We start from the raw sequence: 27,778 nt of genomic DNA on the forward strand, positions 1-27,778 counted from the left end.
GTATGAAGAGCTGTTGGTGTTGTATTTATTTTTAGGAAGAACAGTGAGTGAGTTCGCTGAGTGAGGACTTAATCACATTTTAACAGATATTGATCTGCTTTAGTAAACACACCGCCCGCAGGCTCTGATCGGACCTTGTGGTGACGTCACGCCGGGCTCTCGCTAACGAATCTGATCCCGCACGCGCTCTGCACTCATCAGCAGGAAAGGACGCGCACGGGACGAAGAGTGCCCTTTATAAATCACCATCTTCATCACTGATCACTGGATTACGCGCACTGCACGAACTCTTGGATTTACAGGATGAGCCGTCTGCTGGACAAAGCTTCTCATGTAAGTGCTTAAGGTGACACTCGTGCGGGTTATTGATTTATGAAAGTTGTTTAACTCTGTCAGACACTCTGGTCCCGTTACGCGCGCGCTTACAACTGCTACAGTCATCAGAGTTGAGTTTATTTCACAGAGATAAAAACATGTTTTTGTTAATTATGTAATATGAAGTTTGAACCACTTAGATGATGTACCTCACCTAAATTTACCATGGTAACATGATTTAACAGGTTTTATTGCGGTAGAAACATACGCTTGTGATGTGTTTTTGTAGTATGATGTGTGTATTTGTAGTAAAAGTATGATAATACAATGCTAAACAACCAGGCAAACTACACATTTATTATAATAAAACCATGGTTAATAAGTGATTCGCTGAGAGGATTTCACTGCGCATGTGTCCAAACAGTCACCTACACGACATGGCACTTTTTTATATCTAAATATTGTTTTACAGCACAATTGAAATCTAAATTGCACATTTCAACATAAAATAATCTTTTTTGAGGTAATACCATACCATAACATCATAATACTATGGTACCACGCACGCTTAAGTGTTTTGATATGTTTGCGTTAATGTTGTTTTAACTGAATCAATGTAAATATGGGAAAAAGCAATGTAATATTAATGGGTCATATCAGGTAGTAATAACCATTTTAATTTTTTACAGTGTCATATTAATGCCCAGGGCAATCTCACATAAAATATGTCCAAAAGATATCTGCTTTAGGACAATTTTATTGCAATCGAACATTTTTGCATTTGAATAAAATATTACCATAATATAAAGTTTTACTAAATCTATTTTCCTTTTTGAGTCCATGGTAAAAAGAATACCATGGTAATACAATGTTACACCAATGTACAAATACATGCCATTAACAAGGCACTCTTCGTTATTGAAGCATTCATGGCAGATATTTTTTTTGTCCAAAGTTAAAGTGCACATAAAATGAATGATTACATTATGATTCCTTTAAATGCCACATGAATGCAGAACAAGACAATTTCTGGGTAATGCTCATTTGACTGGTCTTATTGTGCTTAGTGTTTATTTAAACTCTGGAGATGTGGAAGTCATTTCCCTTGGGTGTGCTTCACATTAAGGGGTGGCCTGCTGTTCTGTGAATAATAAACTGTGTTTGTGTGTGTAGACAGTTTAGTAAAGCAAATTGATGTGTAATTAGGAGCAGGCAGACAGAGCTTTAAACAAACAGTGGAGAATTGCAGGGCCATAAAATTGACATTATGTTACTGGAGTGTTTAAATTTGACACATTGTAAACATGATTATCATTTAGTAGTTCAATAGCAGTACTGGAGCTGATGTGAGATGGGATTATTTCATTACTAATCATGCTTAGATTTAATATTTGCTTGGGTTGGTGTGTGTGTGTGTGCTGGACTGGTAAAGGTGCCTGCGAGTGTGGCATGATAAACTACAAACACAGCACAGGTATACAGTACACAGAAATATATTCCATCAGGAGCTTTACATACATTTACCTTGTTGTTTTACTTTTTCTTGATTGCGTCTGCCATTGGTTGGTTAAACAGATTAAAGGGCATCTATAATCGCCTTTTGACAAGATGTAATATAAGTCTCAGGTGTGTCCAGAATGTGTCTGTGAAGTTTTAGCTTAAAATACCCGACACGTCATTTATTATAGCATGTCCAAAATGCGCCTATTTGGGTGGGAGCAAAAATGCAAATGTTTTAATGTCTGTACCTTTAAATGGAAATGAGCTACAGCTCCCTTACAACAGACAGTGAGCGCTTTCAGTTCAATTAGATCTGATTAATAAAGTCTGAGATAATAGTATCCACAGTAGTAGACAGAGTGCAAATTGTGAGGGTGGAAACTACTGTAATTTAAGAGTGTAAGTGGGCGGGGCTTTATCATTGTGACCTCACATTGATAAGAGAATCAAAACGGCATGTCTAATGAGACTGCTTTTGTTTAATGGGGATAAAAAACAAGCAACGGGTGGATTTTTTTCATTGTAGGGTGCCCAAACACCTTGTAAAAGTGGATTTTGCATAATAGGTACCATTTATACGTGCACCATTCCTTGAGCTTGTAACTCAAAAAACTTTGCTCTGCAACATTTAATGTTCAGACAGTCTTTTGATAGCCACACAGAACCCAAGACTACCTGGTGTGATTTAGCACTTGGATGTGCACTCATCTAAATTGCATGCGTTTTAGCCGATGATGATGTAATTAGTTTCCACAATGCACAAATGATGAATTGTGCATTGTGATGCAAATATGTGCAGCTGTCGCTTACTCTGCTGTGGATAAAAAAAAAAAATAGACGCGTGATGTTTTACATCCTTTTATAGGTGCGCGTTAGTGATGAGCTGTTGACGTAATGTAAACGTACAGTACGTCCTCGTACAGTAGCAAACATGCCCAGTGTAAAAACCATTAAGTTATTGCATATCACATTATATATATTTTGCAAAGTCCATCATTCGGGTCTTACTGGGGGTGTAGAAATCATATGTCTATCAAAAAATTCAAAATTTGTCCCTGCTTTCTTTCGTGAACAATCATTATTTCAAGAGTTGTTCTCTTTGTAATAACAACTTTAAATGCATCTGCTTTACAGCAATGAACATAAACATGGAAAAAGTTCATGCCATGGCCCCATTTAAGTGCTATAATTGGGTCCTCAGTTATCAGCCTAGAAAATGTGAAAAAGATCCACACAGTAACTTAGTGTTGGTTAATCTGCACTATCAAACCATGGCACAGCTATTTAGTGGAGAGATAAAATAATTGACCTCACAATTGAGTTTCAATTGCAACAAACTAACAACATTGCGATCAGTGTTTGTATTTCATCAGCTCATTTGCCTTTTTAAGGACATACCCAAAACGTCACATTTTTGCTCACACCTACAAAGTGTCAATTTTAACATGTTATAATAAATTATCTATATGGTTTTTTAAGCTAAAACTTCACATGTGTACTCTGGAGAAAATAAAATATTTATTTTACATCTTAAAAAAGTTTTGTGACATGGCCCTATCTATGTACACGTACTTACACACTGGTTCGTGTGATGTGCAACGTTGCTTCCTATTAAGAGCCTTTCAAACAAGTCATTTATTAGATTTCACTTACTAGCGCTGCCTTGATGGTAGTTGCTGATGTAGACAGTATGGCAGCTAACAATGTTTTGAAACAGTTATCTTTGAACTACATCTGATATCTGCTCTCTGTAATCTCTGGTTCAGACACAGTGCACAGGTTTAGTCACGAGTCATTTACACCAGAAACACAAAAAAACAACCCTTGCATGCTCAACCCTTGCATGTGTGAGCCAATCATATTCATCTCAAACTCATGCCATTGAAAAAATATTTGTATTCAGGTCCATACAATTTCCCTAATATAGAAATGCAAGTCTAGTGAGAACAGAAATATTTTAACTGTGTAAGGTCGTCACCAGCCTGAGGACTTTTAAAGGGGACATATTATGAAAATCTGACTTTTTCCATGTTTAAAGGGATACTTCACCGATTTAGCATTCAGCTTTGTATCTGTAGAAACCCGGCAGTATTACTGAATGACCATGTTTCCCTCCCTCATTTCCCCCTGAGAGGAGAGATATCTGCATTTTGGTTCTGCAAAAAAGTCCTCCGATGATGTAATATGACGATTTTTGCATCATCGGAGGACTTTTTTGCAGAACCAAAATCCAGATATCTCTCCTCTCAGGGGGAAATGATGGAGGGAAACATGGTGATTCAGTAATACTGCCGGGTTTTTACAGATACAAAGCTGAATGCTAAATCGGTGAAGTATCCCTTTAAGTGCTATAATTGTGTCCCCAGTGCTTCTATCAACCTAGAAAATGTTAAAAAGATCAACCCAATAACTTAGTTTTGGTAAACCATTTTCTGCAAGCATGTGAAAAATAGGTCATTGTAATTTGGCCCTTATTGTGATGTCAGAATAAGGTAATACCGCCCCCTTTATCTGCACTATCCAACCACAGCACAACCATTTAGTATGGAGAGAAAGAGAGAGATAAAATATTTCACAGCACAATTGAGTTTCAATTGCAACAAACCACCATCATTGTGATCAGTGGTTGCACTTCATCCGCTCATTTGCATTTTAAATGACACACCCAAAACGCCACATTTTTGCTCAGACCTATTTTAGACTTAGTTTACATCTTAAAAAAAATCTCATAATATGTCCCCTTTAAAATATATTTATTTTGCCTGCTAGGATAGCATGCACATACTGTATATTGCTAGGACTGGGACTAAAAATAACAATAGCCATGTAAGGAATAACTGACGACAGGCCATTGAATTATTTGAAAATAATGCACAACCACGACGCAAAGCAGATTTGACCCCTTAAGGTGATAAGGTGGTAGGGATAATTTTCCATAATTAATTTTGATCTGTTTTTCCACACAAATCTGTTGTATGACTTCCCAGCTAGAAGAAAAAAGTTCTAAGAACGTTCCCTGAAAGTTCTCACGGTTCCCAAAAACATTCTGCCAACGTTAAAAGTGTCCAGTTTTTTTAAGTTCTAAGAACGTTTCTGGGTTGTCTGAACGTTAGAGGAATGTTACATTTTACCATTTTTAAACGTTATGACAATGTCATGTTTTAATGTGCACACAATGTTTAAAACAACAACTGTTTATTATATTGACTTGTTTAATTGTTATGTAAATGATAGAGAAACATTGCATTTTATTAGTTTATAAAACATTATTTCTGAATGTTCAGTAAATATATTGCTGTAGAAAACACAATTCACTTATTAGGTTTAGATGTTGATTTAAAGTCACCATTATTGTGATTAGTGTTTGTTTTAGTTGGACTCTTGACACTTGACTTTTTGCTTGCTAGTTTTTTTCCTGGTTGTGTTAACTTTGTATTAATGCACCACATTTGTTATGAACATGTGAAGTTAATAGTGTAACTCTGTGATTGTTGGTACATAATGGTAAAGGTCATCACCTAATTAATTTACTAATCAAAAGTTTATTTTCTGTCAATAATGTATGTTAGAACCACTACTGTTGCTGTAGAGTCACAGATTGGGGTGAATCCAGCACTCGCAAACTGGAAAGTTATCCAGTGAAAATTGCAAACAGCATTATTTTGTGGGTGTTCTTTGCACCTTCATGTGATTTGCATAATTCACTCAACCAGTTGTGAACCCAAGACAACACATGCTCATAAACAACACATTTTATTGCCTCAAGTCTTTCTAAGGAAAGGTCTGAAAGTCTAATGAGGCTCATGTCAAACTAACTCATCTGAATTCTCTATCTTGTCTTGTCAGTTAGTCCCATGCTAGTACATCTGTACAAAACTAATCACGGACTCAATTTATTGTGTAATTAATGAGTTTGCTCCAAGCTGTTTTACAGACGCAATGAGAAAGATTTGAGCAATAACAGAATGAATTGTAAATGTTAAATGACATAGTCATTGTTGTGCCTTGGTTACTACTGATATATTTATGTTAATGAACTTGTTTTGAATAACTAAGTTTCTTCGCCAAAGCCAAAGCTAAAGGGAATGATTGAGCCAGGAAAAGGAGAGAGAGAGAGAGAAAGGCATTTAATCTTGGCATATTTCATTTACTGTTTCATTGTATTACAACACTTATTATATAACACACCTGCTTATCATTTTCAAATACTCCCGAAGATCTTAAATAGCTGGTTTAGATCTGTTTGTTTAAGGTTGGAGTTAAACTTTGCTCAACTTTTTGCTGTGTGCCCCCCTTGTGTAGGGTGCATCCCTTTGCGCCCCTTTCCCAAAGAAAATTCTCAAGCTTAGAATGAAACTAAACATATTAAATTAAACAATGTAATGCTGTTGGAGGTTTGATAACACAGAATTTATGATGAATTAATGTATTTTATCAAATAGGTAAAGGTCAAGGGCACCCTTGGCAACATGTAGCGCCCCCCAGTTTGAGAGCCACTGACTTAATGCAATGTTGGCTCCTTACACTTTCACAAAAAATCCTGGGTTATTTTCAACCCGTCATTGGGTGATAAAGTGATGAACCCAGCATGTTGGGTTGTAATTCAATTCGAAATGCTGGGCTGTTTATACCCATTGTTGGGTCAAACATTTTTTGGGTTTATTTAACCCAACGGCTGGGCTCGCCCATTTTTGATCCAGTGATGGGTTGAAAATAACCCAGGATTTTTTGAGTGTATAGACATAATGTTAAATGCGCTCTCTTTTGTAAGATAAAAGTGTCTGCTAAATGAGTAAATAATGAAAAATCTGAGACATGAGTCTCTTCTTTTTCAAGAGAATATGGAAACACAAGACAGAAAAGGCAATTGTAAAAGTTGGAAAAGTTATTGCTATATGAATGATTAATCAACTGTGCTTTAGGAAAAGTGATGGGCAATAATAGCCTTTCATAGACTTGCATTAAAATATGGATCTGAGTCATATCTAGAGTCCAGAATATGTTAGAGATTTCACAATTTTACCTAAACCAAAAATTAGCCACATAGCAGGCCATTTCAACACATTAATTAGCAAAAAAACTATCTATTGCTGTATGTGTGATTGTGTATTTGCAGTTTTATAGCATAGTAAAGAGTCTGTTACGCCGCAGAATGTATAATCTTAAATCATTTAGTTTCTTTGTTATGAACAATATGTAATTAAGACCTTGTATTAGATTACAGAACTGTGCAGTGATGAGATTGTGTGAGGGAAGTAACATCCAATAAGTTCACATACTGTGATGTTATAATGAACATAAAAATGCATATTCCTCTCTACAAAGACACTATCACACATCATAAAATTTGAAAGGGAAGATACAGTTTACGGTGGACCTTATCCGCTGGCTTATACTGGCTTATACTATTTTCTTTTCTACTTCTGCACTTTTAAATTCATATTGAGACATTATTTAGTAGCCTTTATTTTTTGTTTTTCTGTTGTGGGATCTACAAAGTAAAAGGTTTGTTCAACTTAAAAAATGACTTCAGTTGATAAAACTTTAAAAAATAAAAAATGTTCAACCTAAAATTTCACTTTAGTTTCACTTTAGCTGAAAATGTGAAACATTTGTAAGATTTACCAATTGAAGTGTTTTAAAGGGGTCATATTATGAGATTTTTTTAAGATGTAAAATAAATCTTTGTTGTCCGCAGAGTGTGTATGTGAAGTTTAAATTCAAAATACCATATAGATGAATTATTATAGCATGTTAAAGGGGTCATATGATGAAAATGTTAGCATTGCCACCCTGTAGGTCCGAGCAAAAATGTGCCATTTTGGGTGTGTTTTTTAAAATGCAAATGAGCGGATGAAGTGCAAACACTGATCACAATGATGGTGGTTTGTTGTAATTCAAACTCTATTGTGCTGTCAAGTCCAAAAATTTGTCGTTTTGGGTGTGTTTTTTAAAATGCAAATGAGCGGATAAAGTGCAAACACTGATCACAATGATGGTGGTTTGTTGTAATTCAACTCAGTTGTGCTGTCAAGTCCTTCTTTTCTCTCTCTTTCTATCTTCACTAAATGGTAGAGCAGTGGTTGGAGAGTTCAGATAAAGGAGGCGGTATTATTCTAATAAGATATCCTTATGACATCATAATGAAAGCCAAATTTCAATGACCTGTTTTTGCTCACACCTACAAAGTGGCAATGCTAACATTTTCATCATATGACCCCTTTAAAATTGCTAAATTGTAGGCCTGAGCAAAAGTGTGCCATTTTGGGTGTGTCGTTTAAAATGCAAATGAGCTGATGAAATGCAAACACTGATCACAATGATGGCGGTTTGGTTGGATAGTGCAGATTAAGGGGGTGGTATTATTGTAATTGGCCTTGCTACCTACTTCACAAAACAGGCGAAATCGGAACGACCTAATTTTTCACATGCTTGCAGTAAATGGTTTACCCAAACTAAGTTACTGGTTTGATCTTTTTTACAGTTTCTATGTTGATAGAAGCACTTGGGGCCCAATTACAGAACTTAAACATGGAAAAGGTCAGATTTTCACGCTATGACCCTTTGAGTTGATACCACTTTTCACTTTGTAGGGTTTTTTGTCCGTTTAGGGCTACTGTAGGAACATGACGTTGACTACCGTGCAACGGGACCCGCAGTGTATGTAGAAAAATTGCTCATTCTAAGGTAAAAAACATACTGATAATATAGTTATGTATATTATATTCAATATCTGTCACACAGCAAAATCCCCGGTGTTGAATACACACTGTGGGTGTGTGTGTGGTCCACTCCCAGATGGGTGTGTGTGGAGACTGGTGTTGAAGTTTGGCACTGAAGCAGTGTTGAAGTTGATGAGATAATGAAGTGATGATTAAGACATTAATGGTGAACACCTGCTGGTCATTCTGTGTCAAATTAACTAAATTTTCCTGGATTTTTTTTTTTTGGAGAAAGTAATACTAAAATTATGAAGAAAGACAAAATGCAATAGATGAATTAAGGAGAAATCCCCAGTATTAAATGAACATTGTTGGGTGTATGACTCCAAAAGCTGCAATCTTTCACGTTTGCCTCTCTATCATCATCTCTGTTAAAAAAAACTAAAACTATAACTTGCAGCGTTATTTTCTAAACCGGGATGATAACCCAGCTAGAAATAAAAAGTTCTAAGAACGTTCCCTGAAAGTTCCCGAATGTTCCCAAAAACATTCTGCCAACGTTAAAAGCGGCTAGTTTTTTTTAAGTTCTAGGAACGTTTCTGTTGTCTGAACATTAGAGTAATGTTACATTTTACCATTTTAAACGTTATAACAATGTCATGTTTTAATGTTCAAACAATGTTTAAAACAACAGCTGTTTATTATATTGACTTGTTTAATTGTTATGTAAATGATAGAGAAACATTGCATTTTATTATTTTATAAAACATTACTTCTGTATGCAGCAAATACATTGCTGTAGAAAACTCAATTCACTTACTAGGTTTAGATGTTGATGTTTGTTTCATTTTAAGTCACCCTTATTGTGATTAGTGTTTGTTTTAGTTGGTCTCTTGACACTTGACTTTTTGCTTGCTAGTTTTTTTCTGGTTGTGTTAACTTTGTGTTAATGCACCACATTTGTTATGAACATGCCAAGTTGATAGTGTTATTATGTGGTTGTTGGTACATAATGGTAAAGATCATCACCTAATTCATTTACTAATCTAAACTTTATTTTCTGTCAAAAATGTAAATGAGATCCAGCACTTTCACAGCATTTTGTCATTAAGGAGTTTTAGAAACTTTGGACAAAAAATATCTGCTGTATAACTGGGATGCAATCAGACTATGAATCTCAATCATGGTGACAATTAAATGAAAAACTTCATGCTGCAATGCATGCTGGGTATTAACAAATTACAAACCTCATTCAGGACTCCCAGCATGCACTGCAGCATGGATAAATAAGGATTTTTTTAACAATTTTAATTGTCACCATGGTTGAGATTCATAGTCTGATTCTTGATGTTTGGGCATCCCAACTATACAGCGGATATTTTTTGTCCAAAGTTTCTAAAACTCCTTAATGACAAACTGCTGTGAAAGAGTTGGATCTAATATACATTATTGGCAGAAAATAAACTTTTGATTAGTAAATGAACTAGGTGATGATCTTTACCATTATGTACCAACAACCACAGAAATACACTAATAACTTTTCATAACAAATGTAGTGCATTACCACAAAGTTAACACAACCAGGAAAAAACTAGTAGGCAAAAAGTCAAGTGTCAAGAGACCAACTAAAACAAACACGAATCACAATAAGGGTGACTTAAAATGAAACATCAACATCTAAACCTAGTAAGTGAATTGTGTTTTCTACAGCAATATATTTACTGAACATTCAGAAATAATGTTTTATAAAATAATAAAATGCAATGTTTTTCTATCATTTACATAACAATCAAACAAGTCAATATAATAAACAGCTGTTGTTTTAAACATTGTGTGAACATTAAAACATGACATTGTCATAACGTTTAAAAATGGTAAAATGTAACATTACTCTAACGTTCAGACAACAGAAACGTTCCTAGAACTTAAAAAAAACTAGCCGCTTTTAACATTGGCAGAATGTTTTTGGGAACATTCGGGAACTTTCAGGGAACGTTCTTAGAACTTTTCATTTCTAGCTGGGAAGTTTAACTTCTAAACTGTCAGAACAAAATACAAGCATCCACACACATGATTTAGTAGACAAATCTTCCTTCTGACGTGATGTAATCACAGAATGTATCACATTGAATCTTAAAGGGGACATATTATGAGATTTTTTTTAAGATGAAAACTAAGTCTAAAATAGGTCTGAGCAAAAGTGTGCCGTTTTGGGTGTGTCATTTAAAATGCAAATGAGCGGATGAAGTGCAACCACTGATCACAATGATGGTGGTTTGTTGCAATTGAAACTCAATTGTGCTGTGAAATATTTTATCTCTCTCTTTCTCTCCATACTAAATGGTTGTGCTGTGATTGGATAGTGCAGATAAAGGGGGCGGTATTACCTTATTCTGACATCACAATAAGGGCCAAATTACAATGACCTATTTTTTCACATGCTTGCAGACAATGGTTTACCAAAACTAAGTTATTGGGTTGATCTTTTTAACATTTTCTAGGTTGATAGAAGCACTGGGGACACAATTATAGCACTTAAACATGGAAAAAGTCAGATTTTCATAATATGTCCCCTTTAAGTTTGTGTTTGTTATGAGTTCATTTGAAGTCACCATTATTGTGATTAACGTTTCCTTTAGTTAGGCATTCTTCCTTTAACCTTCACTAAACTAGTTTTCCTCTTTTAGCAATTGTAACATTGTTTTATTAAGACTGTTTGTTCATTGCTTGATGTAGAGGGAAAACTTTTCATAGCATCTGAGATTGGTTATTTGTTTTATTCTTTACCAATCATTAAAACATTTGATCATAAATAAATGATAAAGACAACAATGCAAATACAAACATGCTCTATGAAAGACGCTGTTCTGTAAGACTGCTGTAATGCTTTAGGTTTTTTTTTTTTTTGCTTAAGAGAGACATCATAACTTATGATACAAATCTCAACAAGGGTGACAGTAAATGGTAAGAAATTTGCACAATTTTGTCATGTCACAATGCATGATGGGAGTTATGAATGAGTTTTATACAATCCTGGTACCCAGCATGCATTGCGGCATGAAGCTTTGTTGTTGATTGTCACCATGATTGTGTTTTATAGGCTGATTGTTGATGTCTCCGTGTGTCTGACTGACACCACAAATTAGATTTCGGTGAAAAATATTAACTCTTAAGGCTATATGGATTTCATGGGGTTGACCGAATACGAAATTATACACAGTGATTTTTTTTTTGTATGAGAATATTGAATCACAACACTTATGTTTTCATAATAATTAACATAGTAACAGTTATAGACTTCATTTCTCTCATCTTTCTCTGCTCTAACAGAAGTGTTTAATTAACACACTTCCACAATGAGCAGAAAAAAACTAACAATAAACTTCAAGACCCAAGTACCCAACTAAAGGAAACACTAATCGGAGCAATGGTGACTAACTTTATTAACCAGATTTACAGCAGTTGTATCGAAGTTATCCATGTAACTCTGCAAGCAAGTTGTAATTTTAGTTTTCAAACAGAGATGATGATAGTGTTTATTTAACTGTGGGGATTTCATCTATTACATTTAAATATTTTGTCTTTCTGCATTATTTTAGTATTACTTTATCCAGAAAAAGAGTCATCAAAATAAAAAATTAAAGACAGGGAAAATTCTAAAATTAAGGTTAGTTTGACACAGAATGACCAGCGGGTGTTCACCATTAATGTCTTAATCATCACTTCATTATCTCATTAACTTCAACACTGCTTCAGTGTTAAAGGGGTCATATGATGAAAATGTTAGCATTGCCACTTTGTAGGTGTGAGCAAAAACAGGTCATTGAAATTTGGCTTTCATTATGATGTCATAAGGATATCTTATTAGAATAATACCGCCTCCTTAATCTGAACTGCTCTGCCGTTTAGTGCAGAGAGAAAGAGAGAGAAAAGGAGGACTTGACAGCACAATTGAGTTTGAATTACAACAAACCACCATCATTGTGATCAGTGTTTGCACTTCATCCGTTCATTTGCATTTTAAAAAACACACCCAAAACGACACATTTTTGCTCAAACCTACAAAGTGGCAATGCTAACATTTTCATCATATGACCCCTTTAAATTTTAACACCAGTCTTTATACACACCCATCTGGGAGTGGATTGTGTGTGCACCCACGGTGTGTGTTTGACACCGGGGATTTTGCTGTGCAATAGATCCTCCCAAATTTTACATATTGCACCTTTAAGAACTGCAATGTAGATGTCTTTTTGTGGTTAAAAAAGAGTTGGTTCAACCTGAAAAAAAATGGTTGCCTTAAAATATCTTTAGGTTGAATTAACTAAAAGTTCTCAGTTTTAAACTCTGCAATATTGTGACAAGTATTTTTTTGTTGTGTCAGGCTACACAACTACTGTTCATGGAAAAGCAACAATCTGAGGTGCATATTAGTATTAAAACAGCTAAACTAACTGTGATGTTACAGACAAATGTGGTTAATTCAGAAAAAAAATGATGCTGCTTTTAGTTAGTTACTCCCAAACACAGTGCCATATATTATTGTGGGCATGTGGAAATGTCAGGCTCTATTGCTTGTTTGTAGAAACACACACACAAACAAACAAAAAAAACCTACCCCTTGAGGCTGTACTTTGCCTTCTTTAAAAGCTTGACATTCTCAGATGTGTATTTCTGAATGTGTTATTTCATATAAAACACAGCTTTTGTCATGCATGTTATTTCCTCTGTTGTCTCTGTGGTTGTACCGTGACCTGGGGTGTTAAGTATTGATTGTTTATATAATGTTTCTTGGCCATATTCTCCCACAGATGGTCTTCTGTTATCTAGCTGGTAGCTGAAGTTGTAAATGATTCATCTCAGTTTGTTGAATCAGCCAATGGGCTGTCATCATTGGCAGTGGATCACTCATGAAGAGTTTGATAGAAGTGACTCCCACTTGCTTAATATTTTGAAGATTGAAAGTTTTTGCATGCAGTTTACACATACAGCTATGGAAACGTGCTTTGAAAACTGACTTTGGTCTCTTTCTGTCGACTTGGGTGTCATGTGGAGTATTTTTATGCCGCTTCTTTTCTCTTTTTTAGAGTTTAGCAGTATTGTTCAGTAGTTCAGATTTCTTTAAAGGCTCAGCTTTCTTCTGCTGGCCGTTTGTAACTCCAACACACATCGATTCGCCAAAACTGTTTGCTGTGGTCTGACAGTATTACCTTATTGAACACCACTAAATCTATTAAAACTATCGACCTGCCTCCCTCTCTATACCTGTCTGTCTGTCTTTAATGCTAACATTAAAGAGCTGTGCTGTACATGATGGATGTTTTGACTTTGTTTTATCATTTATCTCTCTCTCCCTCTTTCTCGCTTGCATAGCAATGGTCTTGGGTGTATGTGTGACAGTTTAATGGATAGATGGCATTTAGATTTACACCCTCGGGTTTTCTTAAGTCTCAAGTTTCTCCTGCTCATGGTTTCTGACACCAACATGCATCGATCTTTCACTTCCTGCCAAAACCATTTGCAGTGACCAGACAGAATTACCTCTAAAACTTTTAGTCGTGTCCGCCTGTCTCCCTTTCTCTGCCTGTCTGTCTCACATTAAAGAGCTGTGCAGTGATGAGTTGATGTTGTTGTCTTCCATTAGATACCTTCATACTTGGTTCACCATACAGCCCTTTGATCATACCCTACTGGTTCCTCCCAACTCAACCAGTTCCTTTGCATCCCATCACCATAGCAATGGTTGTCAAGGGAATGAGCCTTTTATATGAATTGTGAATTCTGTTCTCTATAATTAAGCTAAATGGGCTTATCATCTGAATATATGTGCATTACATATGCTTACATGGCCATATACATGCACACAACTATGTACTACCATATGCTGAGAAAATAACAAGCAAGGCTCGCTTGAAATATCAAACTATGCAATGTAGTATGCAATAAAGTCTATAAGTAAAGTTATATATAAAATAATACAAGCTTTAACTTTAAATACATTGCAATAACACTTGATGAGTTGAGCAAACAACTGTACTTATAAGTCAGAGCTTTATTTCTTTTCTTTTTTTTTACTTTTGCAGCGCTACACAGATCGATTAACATAAGAGAGAAAACTGCTTCATAGGCTCTTGAATCTCTCTCGATGTACTTTGATGTCATACTCCAATCTCTTTCAAACATAGCTTATATTATATAGAAGGAGTTATGTGACCATGTCTCTTTGACATCTGAATAAAGTGAATCATATTAAAGTAATGAGTGCTGTAATACCTTAGAAGCACTTTCAGTGCCATTGAGTTTTATTTCCATTCATCCTTTCTTTGATTTCCCCAGTGGATTTCTTTGAGGAATTGTGGGTAATTGTGTTATGTTGTAATGTGGCCGTTTGGGGTACGAGTCCCACTGGTGTGCACACAAACTCTCATTTCTGCACTTTGCCCACCCCAATCTGTTAGGGAGCAAGCAATCTGCTCACAAACCTGTGAAGTCTTTCCATTTCTTCAGAAACTGATTTACATACAGAATGTTTACTGTTTATTGACTCTATGGAGGGTCAGGATCTCAGAATGCCATATGTTGTGGAATACTGTGACGTGTTTTATGTTTAACCCCATCCAGATGGTATTTACACCTGATGCTCAGGGAATTCATCAATTAAGGAATTAATTGGAACTAATAGATTTCATATTCAGTTTGCTCATGTTACAGGTGGTGTATTATTTCTTTAGTTTACATTAGGGTTGGGAATCGTTGGACGTCCTGAATTAATTCAGAATCGATTCTTGATTATCTAGTAAGCATATTTGTGATGTTTTTTCTGTTTTTCACTGCTCACATAGGCTTCACTGTAGGTGATTGTGCGTAGTGCGGTCTCTAGACTGTCCGTGTGCTGCACCGCTCCGCTTTTGGTTTCGATAACGTCACGTTATTATTTTGTAAACTAACTTTTACAAATCTATTTTTGACTGTCGATTCATGTCCGTATCGCAATGCATCTAAGAATCAAAATTTTCCTCTATAACCTAGGCTACGTTTACACAGAAACGATCTGAAGAGAAAATGCAAAAGTGGTGTTGCATTATTACTTTTTATTTCGTGTTTATACGAGCGTTTGGGAATCTGTGTGCATATGGTGATGCAAAAGTGTGTGATATTCAATGCAGTATGCACTCCAGGCGGCTAGAATGCAATGTAAAGCATTGACACACAGCAACACCAAGTCCACATGCCTGCATACAACTTTCTTCCTTGGTCCTGTCCCAAATGGCACACTCCGGACTTGTGGTCCTCCTCAGAGTCCACACTTTGATGACATCACGTAGTCCAGAATTTAGCGACCCTTAATGCGGGTCCACGTGGGTGCAACGGAGTCGTATATTGGGACAGACTCGAGCGTCACACCGGAAATAGGTAGAGAAGTTGCCCGTCAGTGTGAGCTCCTCCCTTCCGTTGTCTGATTGGTCTGATTGCTCTTTCGCAAGGACTTCTGGGTTGGTAAAGTGCACGAAGCCTGCTACGGAAATTTAAAGGTCCGACATGTTTGGAAATAATCCGACATGTTTGTTGTAATTTTCCTGTGACGTAAACGCGTACCCGACGAGAGCCACCGTGAGCAGACTTTTGCGTTTTCACTCTTTAGACGGGAATGCGACAGTAGAGCATTTTTAAGATTTCCACTTTAGAGGGTGGTTTCACTTTTTAGCGCTTTTAAGCCCCAAAAAAACGCAGTCACCGTGTAAACGAAAGGCACATCCGATAAAATATTTTTACGTTTTCACCCTCAAGCATTCTCGTGTAAACAGGGCCCTAGTTTACATTTACATAAACTAATTGTAAATACAGACAAATAACATTATACAATACAGATCTGTCTGTTAACGTGACCTATAAGGAGCCAGTTATGTAGATCATGGCAGCATTAATGTATTAAATTATATTATTATGATGTTCATGTAGAAACTTGTACAGCTAAGAGCCCATCTCCATATACTAGAAGAGCCGGTTGTGAAGTGATTCTGTTTGATCCCAGTAAAGTATTTCAGGTCATGACCAAAACCTCCTGAGCTCAGACCCGATCCTCTTGATGAGAAACGGCAGCATGTAAATTGCATGTAGCTATAATTTTTAGCATTTTTTAACCAGATTTGCATAATTTCTTTAGCAAATTGGATGCTTAATCAATGCAGATGACACATGCACATAAGCTATCAGTGAGAGTTCCTAATGAAGTTGGCCTTCAGTGATCTCGTCCTATGCAGACATACAGATAAAGCTTCAAGCACTTGATCGTGATGGAATTGTGTGAGGAAATGAAATTAAACAGTGAACAAGCACTTGAGATGCCGAAAAATCATCAACATGTGTATTAGATTCACCAACTCAAGGCCGAGTGGCTCTTATAAGCTTCTTATGAGGCCAGTTTCATTCACAAGAGAGCTTAAAAAGGATGTTTGCTGTGTTAAAACCCAGAAGATTTCTCCTCAGCTGTTTGTCAGGCAACGATCGTGATACGCTTTCACCGATGTGTTATTCAGGCAGTCGTGTTGTTACTACACTTCCACAAGCTGTTTCATCTTCTCCGCTGTCTACCGGATACATACAGGAGTTTGTTTGCGCTATTTCAAAAGGTCTGTCATTCACCTCTATCTCTCATTGGCTATTGTGAAAATACTTAAAACAGGTTTGATATGATCAGTGCATCCTTAATTTGCTTGCAACCATATCTGGAAGCTAGGGCTGCAAGATTCTTGCTAAAATGTGAATCACAACTTTTCTCCATGGGAAATGAGATTACGATTCTCATTTTTTCAACAAAAAAATATAATAAAATGATGGGGAACTTGTGGCAGTGATGCAAAGCCTTCATTACCAACATTGTTGCATTGTCACTCTTTCCGTCGCCATCTGGATTTTCCGCAATGACGCTCATTTTTCTCTCTTTTTTCATGAAATCCAACAAGTAAACTGACTTTGTGTAGGTCTGCCACCGTTGTTATGTGAGTGACAGCAGAACGCCGCAAATGAGGAAGAGAGAGGAGAGAAACGATCAGGTCTGATTGGTGAATGAATAGGGTTTGGTTTTACTGTTTGTGCGTGTGTGTGTGTGTTTGACTGAGCATCTTGGATTATTGTAAAGCAAATACATAAACACGTGAATGCAGCATCTGAATACAGGGAAATGCTGTACATGCATGTGAATCGCTGTCATTTTGGGACAGTTTTAGCATAATAGTTAGGGTGTGAGGCTTGTAACTCGGTTCGGGACTCACGACTGGCAGGTTGCGACTGTGTTTGCCCTTGAGGAAGACGCCTTAACCCCAATTACTCCCCGGGCACTGCAGTGATAGCTGCCCACTGCTTTGGATGGGTGTTGATTCACTATTTGCATTTAATGTATTCACTGCATTCCAAATGTGTTACCATACATTGGCAAATATGTCTCGAATACTTCAACTTTTATTTAGAAGGAAGATTGCATTTTTATATAAATCGGCCTTGTGATTCTTTTACTGAAACTGTAAGATTTAATCAGTAAACATTACACATTACATGATAATATGAGCCAACATAAAAAACAATTGAGGTCGAACCCAGATTTTCTCTTGGAATCTCTGGTGTGGAAAATTTCATTTAAAGTCTTAATTTTTCACATAGATACACCATCAATGAAATGATCTATACAAAAAAGTTGGAATGTAAAAAAATGCTGGTGTAATAATGCAGCAATATAAAACTTTTGTAATAATCAGTATTTGATGAAGACATTGTAATTCTGAGGTGATGCATGCTGAGCCATATCCGCTCATCTCAAATTTGATTTTAACCCGGTTCTGACCTCCTTTCAGACACATTTATTCTTGGTTTGTGAGGCAGGTGTTTGGTTATCAGACTTTTGAATAATAATTCATGCACCTGCGTCACGTGTTCACATGTGAGACTGGAAGTTAATTACAGCTGTGACTAAGAATATTGGAGCTTTGGGGTTTGCATGAACACACCTGCACAGAAAGTTATCCTTCATAATTATGAGCTGGTAAGTCTTGTTTACGACATCAGTGGCGTCCAAGTCACTTTCGCAAGCATGTTTTGGCGCAAGATGGCGTGTAGCTGATTTTAACGAATGACACCAAAATACAGCAGGGTTTGTTAACTTTACTCTTAGAAAATGAAAAACAAAGTATGCGCATCAAGCTTGTTTTGCTTTTTTTAAAGTATAAACTGTAACCTGTAGCGTAATACATATTAACTGTTATATTACAGTGCTATCATATTTTGTATAGACAGCTTATATTTAGCTGTAAATTAAAGCCTTACATCCTTCAACTACAGCCGTTGCTTCTATTGCATCCTGTATGTTTCTTGCTGAGACGTCCCCAACGACTGAACTCTGGGCTTAAAGACGCCTTTGTGGTGTCATTCATGCCATTCATCTCATTAATACAATATATACGACATGATTTGAATGCATCATTAAAGTAATGTCTGATGTTAAATGTGTTCACCACAGAAAAATGTGATATTAACCACCTAGCCGAATTTGAATGATTAAATTCAAATAAATAAAATAAGTTGTCAAAATTTTGGAAAAACAGGCAAGATTCCCTGCGGAGACCACGCCCAATCACGGGAAAGCTGCTGTCTCTTTTAACCTTGCCGCTACTACTTGAATAGATGCTCGAAATTGTTTTAGGGGCGGGGCCATGCTTTGTGGCTCCAGTGCATCATCAAGCCACCGTTTTAACCCCGCCCAGATAATTCTGAACGCACAAATGTGGAAAAACTGTTTAACGGTGTAACTCCAGAATTCAGTACTACATAGTTTCACATTCTTGTAAAGTGTTTCAGAAATACATTTCTAACATCTAGAATGTGTTTCGAAACATGGACTTTAATATATGAATTAGCAGATTTTATGTGTATGGGACACCATCACATATCCAGCCATATCTAATGTAAAATGTGTATGGGATTTGGATGTGTACAGTTGTTTATACACACATTCTTGAGGTGCTCCATAGAGAATTGAAGCGGGTATATAGAGGCTGTAGTTTAATGGCTCTCAGCTGGGTGTTGTTGGATTTATGCCCACACTGTATTCAGCAAACACCCATGAGAACCTCTGAGAATCAGTCCAGAATCTTCCAACCATCTGCACACACACTCCTAAACAAGCAGTTGAATGCACACAGTTTAGTATTTAGTTAACAGAGGAAAACTTCCCGATTCGTGCTTGAAAAAAATCAATGAACAAAACAGAGAAGCAGAGAGGTAATGACCTCAACCCCTTCCAGTACTTTCAATCCAATCTACAGCGACCTTGAGAAGTATTTCAGCACTTAACCTATTCAAAATATCTGAATGGTATTGCAGTATGTAACAAAATCTCAAAACCAGTGATTCATCAAGGGAATGCTTAAATGTTTTTGTATTGACTTTAACTGGTGTCAAGGTAATGTAGATGATGAAGTTGGTTGTTCACAAGATAACACAGGTCTAGTTCAGCACATTAACTCTTGTATCTTACACAAGCCTGCGACAATTACTTTTAAAACGTTCTTTGTGCACTATTTAGTTATTTATTCCATTTATTTGTTCTCTAATCGACGTTGAAAGATTAAAGGTAAGTCTCCAAACATAGTTGTGGGTCAATAAACATTTTAAACCTATTTTAATGTAAAAAAAAATGCTAACCAATATGTGCACGGGTCGTTTTTGGGGGATAGAAAGTTTCAAGATAAATGCAGTTTTTGAGGTTGGATTGAAAAAAGTCGGAGGAATATTGGGATCACTAAGACCACTTAATAATCTGGATACACACACAATCTGTTTTGTTTGTTATACTATAAGTAAACTTACTTAGGCTGCTTATGTAGTGAAAAAAAAAATATTTTATGCGTTTATAACAAAATTTCACATACATAATGCAAATTCAGCATTATGCAAATATCTCAATGCCAAGTTCATTGCCGTTTTAGTAGTTATCGAAGCAGATTGGTCCCTCTAAGCGAGTTCCCAATTCGTCGGTCACGACGTGACGTCGTAGTGACCGACTGAAAGGGAACATAGTTTATTTGACTCTTCTGTTTACACAGGCATTCGCCGAATGTGCGTTGCGAGGAAATGCAATGCATCTACTGGATGACATAATACATTCTACATACAACATGTACATAATACATTCAAAGTGCACGCAGTTACAAAAATTTGGCTGTGGGTGTACAGTGCGCACATACTAGTCTGATGACGAAATTTGCATCACGTGCACTGTATGTGTACCCTTGCGTATGCGTAAAAACTAAACTATACTTTTAGCTTAACAAAACATGTCTGCGCACATAAACAATATTTACAGAGCGATAAATACAAACAGTCAAGACGGTGAAAACATTTAGCAGTTTTGTTTAGATGGACAATAAGGCATATTTATTACTACAATTGACCAAATTTTGTAAACTTTGGTGGAGAAGCGTTAATAAATTCAGTGTCTTGAGCAGCACAGACACTTCTGTAGGCTGCCATTGTTTTTTGGTTATACTTGCGCATGACTACACATTTTCATTTTTGTAGTTTACACATAAAACAAGGTGTCGTTATCAAAAACTCACACTTTAAAACTTGCAATTAAAACTTGTAAGTCTTCAAAAAAGTGCATTTTCTGGACCCCAAAATGTTGTCAGCCAAACCACATAAAACTTAACTGTTTGCAGTCTCAATCGTTTTTGTATAAACTGACCCATTAGATTGTAGAATGGCACATTAACATACTTCTGAATGTTTTTCTTCATCATTCATCCGAGAACAGAAAATAGCTTTCCTTGTTGTCTAATCTCTGTTCACATTTGACATTTTCAGCTCATTCATCTCTCTCATGTCCTGTCCTGCGGCCTGTTTCTGACTCTAAGCTCCCACATTAACCTTGTACCGGTGATGTATAGACAATCAGCGTTTCGGTGACCGATAGTCTTGAGCTGTCCTGTGCTTCTGTCACACCGAGAGAGTTTCAGAGTTTACTGGTGAATAATTTTTACTTCAGCTTGCGGCATATGTTTACATTCAGAAGTGTTTAATCCCAGGACAAATGAAGTGTGAGATTAGCGCTGTAAGATTTTTGGTGTTGACTAGAAGTGGGAAAGATGGATTTACATTTGAATTTAAGTGTTTTTCAAACTATTCTGCATCCATCCACAAAAATTTACAGTCTGAATATAACAGAGATGTTAAACAAAAAAGCTTCTTTTTGATATACAGTATGAATGTTTCTTTGTGTACTCTATGCTTACCTTTTTTTTCAGATTGAATCTGTTTTAAAAACCTTTATTCCTAGTGAATTTGCCTTTAGTGGGGAAAAGACAGAATGCAATTGACATCATGGCTGAACAGCTCTACTGTATTTGATATGATGCCAAATGGCATTTCTTGCTACGTATGGCGTGAATGATTGCATCACACTAAATGTAAATATGTTTAAGTGTAAATGAGATTCGAGGGCAGTGGACAGGAAAATTATTGATAAATAATAAATTACTGTTTGGTCTGTTCCTTACACAAATCTAAGCTGTATATTTTAGCTGAACTTTGCCTTTAAATCCAATTAAACTGAATGATGTCTCTCTGCATCATTTTAACCTTCACCTCTAAAGTAATAACCTTTGATTCACACCACCATTCATATAAAACTACAGCCATCCGATGACACAGAAGAGCAGCTTTTAAAATGTTGCACTGCCAGACGTTTGTACAGTCTTAGTCATGTAACATTCAATTAATTGCACTTTATATGTCCAAATTTCCTCACGGATGACTTGCATAACCTCTGTTTAAAGGAAATGGAAACTGGGTGTCAAGCTGAAACTGTATAAAGGGCATTAACTTTTATTGCTTTAGATTATTCATTAAGCTCCGTCTCATGTGTCTCTGAGTAATACAGATTTAAGTGCAAGATAATAATTATAACTATTTGGATTTTTACAGCATTTTCATTGGCGTACAGGAACAGAATATTAGACTAGAACAGTTTTCAATTTTCCAGACGTGGCTTAACCAGTCACCCAGTAAGTCATTACGACTATCAGTGGTCTCACATTCAATTAAAAGACAAGATCCATTAAATAATGACTCGGACTGCGAAACGAAACCTAATGGTGGTGAATTTTTGATGAAGCGCAGGGAGAAACCTCCATGGAGAAGAAACACAGCTCTTGGATTATTTACAAGAGGCTTGAATAAAGCACTTAGAGAGAAAAACAATGTTTTTTAACATTTTTACAGATGATAGACATACATTAGTCTTTCCTCTAGAAACATCTGAGCAGTAATGTAGCACTACAGAAATTCTGATACATTTACAGTAATTATTTAGCAGATGCTTTATCTGAAGTGGCTTACATAGTGGTAGTAATGGGAAAAAAAACATTTATCCACAGATGCATCACAGTTTCTTTCTTAAAGTCTCACTGCAGCCATTTGTAATTGTATACCTTAAAACTTTTCTTTAAGCATTATAAAAGCATATGCATATGTTTTAACTCTAACAGTCATTTCTACATGCTTCAAAACTGCTTAAATGTAATTCCCTCATTTAGTATACGCGGATATATGAATATGCAAATTGGTCCTCTACTCATACGCACATCTCGGATATGAATATGCTAATTAGTCCACGTCTCCATTCTTTTGTACACGTAAATAGCATTCACATTTGCAAAACTAACTGTTTTTAGGTACAGTACTTTTGTGCCTAAAATGTGCATATTGGTACCTCAAAGATACATATATTTACATAAATAGAACTTATTAGGACTTTTTTAACATCCCAGGTAGCATTTTGTAACTTTTTTCTTAGAGATGATTTTATATAGAAAAAAATGACTTTAGCTGTGTTTGCACATACAGGGACAGAGTGACATACATTTTATTCTCTCATCATATAAACATAGCACGTTACAAATATATGCAACAGGATTATTAATGTCCGCCGTAAAAGAAAGACGTGTTTTCAATACTCAACTGATTTAGTTGCTGTTTATTGACACACTGTGTGAATAGTCCTAAACCACTTTAAAAAAGCATGAGGTGGCAAGCATTCAGTCCTGGTGTTAATTTATTAATCCAATTAACTTTTAATGGGAGTATTTAAAATGCAATGAACTTAAGAGGCTCAGCACACTGTCCACATCATTTTATCAATCCTAATTCAACTTCAAGCCATTAAACAAACACACACACACAACCGCAAACTGCAACAACAGTGTTTTTCCTGCCAGCACTTTTTTACCATTAAGCTTTATTCAGTGTTGCTGCCAATTGTTTTTCTCTCTTTATTTCTTTCTTTCTCTTGTTTTCATTACATCTCTGTCCATCTCTCTTTCTCTGTCTCAAGTGAGTGAACAGGTTTGTGTAAATCATGTGATTGATTACACAGAAAATAAACCCCCGGTTAATGACTCTGTCTTTGCTCAGGTCGACTCAATTTCTTGATCAATACTGCATTAACATCCTCCTGCCATAATCACACACACACAAAGAAATACAGACAGTACAGAAACACAATCAAAGCCATTAGATAAACACAACCACAATAAGGATACAACACAATTAAATGTGATAACTTTCCCTGCTACAGTAAGGTGTATTGCCAAGGTTTTCTGATGTATTGTTAGGGCAATGCTAAGACTGTCTGGTCTCTAGATATGAAAGAAACTATCTCCCTGTATAAATGTGTTTACTTGTTTAATCTTCCGACAGGTTAAAATCGTTGGTTTGAATATAAGCAGCAATAATAGTTAAACTTGCTCATTAAAACTTAAAAGTCTTGCTCATTAAAAGACAGGCGCTGATGTTGTAAACATTACCATTATATAAATGAGAAAACGAACTGAATGAAGAAACCGAAAAGCAGATTTTCATATTTAAACGTTCTAACTTTTGACATGTTCCTGTCTACTATCTTCTTCTTCATTTACACTGCAGATCTTGATGCACTTCCATGGGTCATATCTGATCTGTGCCACATGAGGTAAAAAACGAGTCACTTCAAACATGCAGTTTAAATGCAGCCTAAAACTTTTTTTTTTCCAAAATTTACATAAGGAAAAATCTTTGAAAATGAAGTTTCCGATCATTTTGACTTGGATGAATTTGGACATATGTGACTTCATAATTTCTCTGACAGATCATTGACAGTTGGGAGGAATCCCCTAAATGAGAAAAACCGATGTGTGCAAACTACATTCTAACTTTCTTCATTTTAGGATACATGTAAACACGCCTTTTGGATTGAGAATATCACCTCCAATAAATCCAGTAGAGAGATTGGAACAGAATGGAATTTGAAACGTTTTAGCTAAAAATGTTGCCATGCTAAAGGTGTTTTTTGCAGAAACGTTTCAGATTTCGTCCTGTTCTCCTGCTTCAGAAGAAGGGAAACCAGAGAAAGAGGATCTTTCTGGAACAGATTATCACTGGCGTTTACCAGACAAAATATATTGTGTGTGTGTGTGTGTGTGTGTGTTTGTGGGATAGAGGAGGAAATAATGGCATGTTACCCGAGGAATGTCAGTGTGGGAAATCTGAGGAGCTAATCTCTTCCTCTTGGATTGGTCCGCAGGGATTCGGCCAAAAAAAGGAGTTTACAGATATCTCGTAAACCATACGCTTGTGGTACGAGTCTATTCTTTATGATGATGATCATGATCATTTCTGTATGGAGAAACCATTAATGGAGAAATCAGTTTAATTCAGATGTTTTATTCATAACTATCACAAATCCTCTCTGACGCATGAAGTGAATGGGAGAGTTTGTGTGTGTGCCTGGAATACATTTACATCTTTTCAAACCATACCCTGCTGGCTCACTGATGGATTATCACACAAAAGCAATGATAAGTTATCTACAGTAACTTTATGGGTTAAATTGGGATCTGTGGTTGGCCATCCTTTCTGCGAGGACTTAGAGAAACCACACTACATACAGATTGGATCAGTCGTAAATGTGGTATGTATGTTCACATGACAACGATTCAGTGAATATATTACATATACACAACAACAACACTGTCAAAAAGATCTGTATTTAAATGGTTCTGTGAAAACGACTAAAACACTGTATTACACATGTCTGACCAGTAGATGGCAATATTATTTTGTAAAGAAACACTATCGCTGCGTCCGAAACCCTCTACTTACATATATAGTAGGCAAAGTAGTGCTTTTAGCATACTATTTAGTATAGTAGTAGGCAATTTCGTACGCAGCATATGTCTACTCACATATGCATTCTTCTTCAGAGTGATAAGATGCATAAGACATTTTGTTTACATGGACGATGATGTAGGTTTATTACTACAAGTGACACTAGACTACAAAGCCCCCAAAATGTAAACTTTTCTGGAGGAGAGCTACTAAGCGCTCAGTATCTTGAGTGGCACAAATGCAGTCTTGTAGGCAGTAGTGTTGTGCGATACGCCCCATTTTGAGATCATCCTATCTGGGGGGGGGTCAGTAGGAATCATTTATTTATCTGTTGTTAATTTTTTACTCAAAGGCAAAAAAAGAAGCAAGGGCAACACTGTCATGACCGCAACCTTCTTAAATCTGGTGCCATTAATCCAAGCGTCATTAAAACCCCAGCGCTCTCAAATTTCCTGCGTGCTAAGAAACAGGAACAACACACTCACTTTTAACCCTCTGTGAGCTAACAAACCTCTTCAGTGCAAGGAAATATCAGAGCTGCGTATTACAAGCTCATGTGCGAAGAAGAGTCTGAATCATGCGCATTACAAGTTTAGGTGCTAGAAGGAGTCCATGCCGCACACATTCAGATCTGACCAAGCAAGAGTTCAAGAGACATGCATTAAGTCCAGGTGCTTGCTAGAAGGTATCTGCATGCGATACAAGCTCTCTCGCACAGAGTAAATGCCACAACCCTCTTATGCGATAATAATAACCATCGCCAACTATCGCCATGAAAGCCTGCTATTGTCAATACATGATACTATTGTTTATCGGCACAACCCTAGTAGGCAGCCATTGTTGTTTGGTTATACCCACGTTTGCTTTTAGACTACATTATCACATAAGCGTGACGTCACTGTTATCACAGATTCACAATTTTACATGTAGTTTACAAGGAGATGACAAGCCATCATTATCAAAACTATGCACTTTGAAACTTGTCTTCAAAAGGACCCAAAAACTCAGTCATTGTGTAAACAAACAGCCAATCCACATAAAAACATTTCTGTTTACAGTTGAAATAGTTATTGTGCAAACAGCATGTTATTTTCCTTGTTGGTTTTGCCAACTTTAAAATTTAATGAACTTCATTTTGATGGACTTTAAACATTTGATATTATCATAACTTCCATGTTGGAATGCTCATTAAAAAACTAATACTGAAATAGATCTGATGTCTGATGAGCTGGATCATCTTATTATAATTGTGTGGGTGAGTATGAAGAAGATCAGAGTTTTAGTTGTCAGGGATAAAATGTGCGACGAACATTGTGTGCTTACATTAAAGGAGAGACATCAGTCCCAAAAGATCACACAGAACACCTTAGCAACCATTTAACAATGCCCTAGCAACTACAGAACACTCTAACATTATTGAGGGAAAGCAGCGACACTTTCTTAAGAAAGTAATCAATGTGAAGGATGTAATGGTTGTGTGTTTTCTTCTGTAGGTGGTGTGAAAGTGGAATGAGTGATGCCGGGTTGCTGGTGAGGAATGACTGTCTGTTTGATCCTGGCCCTGTTCACACTGACCACACAAACTGAGGTGAAACCACCATCATACACACAATCACCCATGATGCTGTTTATTTGCAATCATTTTCTTGTAGCTCAATTGGTAGAGCATTGCATTAGCAGTGCAACAGGTTGTGGTTTCGATTCCCAGGAAACACACATACTGATGTTGAAGGGGTCATGGCGTGAAAGTGTTGGCATTCCACTTTGTAGGTTTGATCAAAAAAAATGTCGTTTTGGGTGTCTTTTAAAATGCAAATGAGCAGATGAAGTGCAAACACTGATTACAATGATGGTGGTTTGATGCAATTCAAACTCAATTGTGCTGTCAATTATTTTTCTCTCTTTCTTTCTCTCTGCACTAAATGGCAGTGCTGTGGTTGGATAGTGTACATTAAGGGGGCGGTATTATTCTAATAAGATATCCTTATGACATCATAAGGAAAGCCAAATTTCAATGACCTATTTTTGCTCACACCTACAAAGTGGCAATGCTAACATTTTCACGCCATGGCCCCTTTAATGGACCTTGAAATGAAGCATCTATCAAA

General features: G+C 36.4%; 1 long non-coding RNA gene across 1 annotated transcript; it reads left to right on the plus strand.

Moving 5' to 3' along the window:
• Positions 1–27,751, plus strand: LOC141356240 (uncharacterized). The gene is made up of 2 exons (XR_012362703.1): positions 1–333; positions 27,164–27,751. It is a non-coding gene; the product is annotated as an uncharacterized lncRNA (long non-coding RNA).
• Positions 27,752–27,778: the final 27 nt, after the last annotated feature.

The sequence above is a fragment of the Misgurnus anguillicaudatus genome, chromosome 3 (assembly GCF_027580225.2).
Source record: "Misgurnus anguillicaudatus chromosome 3, ASM2758022v2, whole genome shotgun sequence".
Taxonomy (NCBI): Eukaryota; Metazoa; Chordata; class Actinopteri; order Cypriniformes; family Cobitidae; genus Misgurnus; species Misgurnus anguillicaudatus.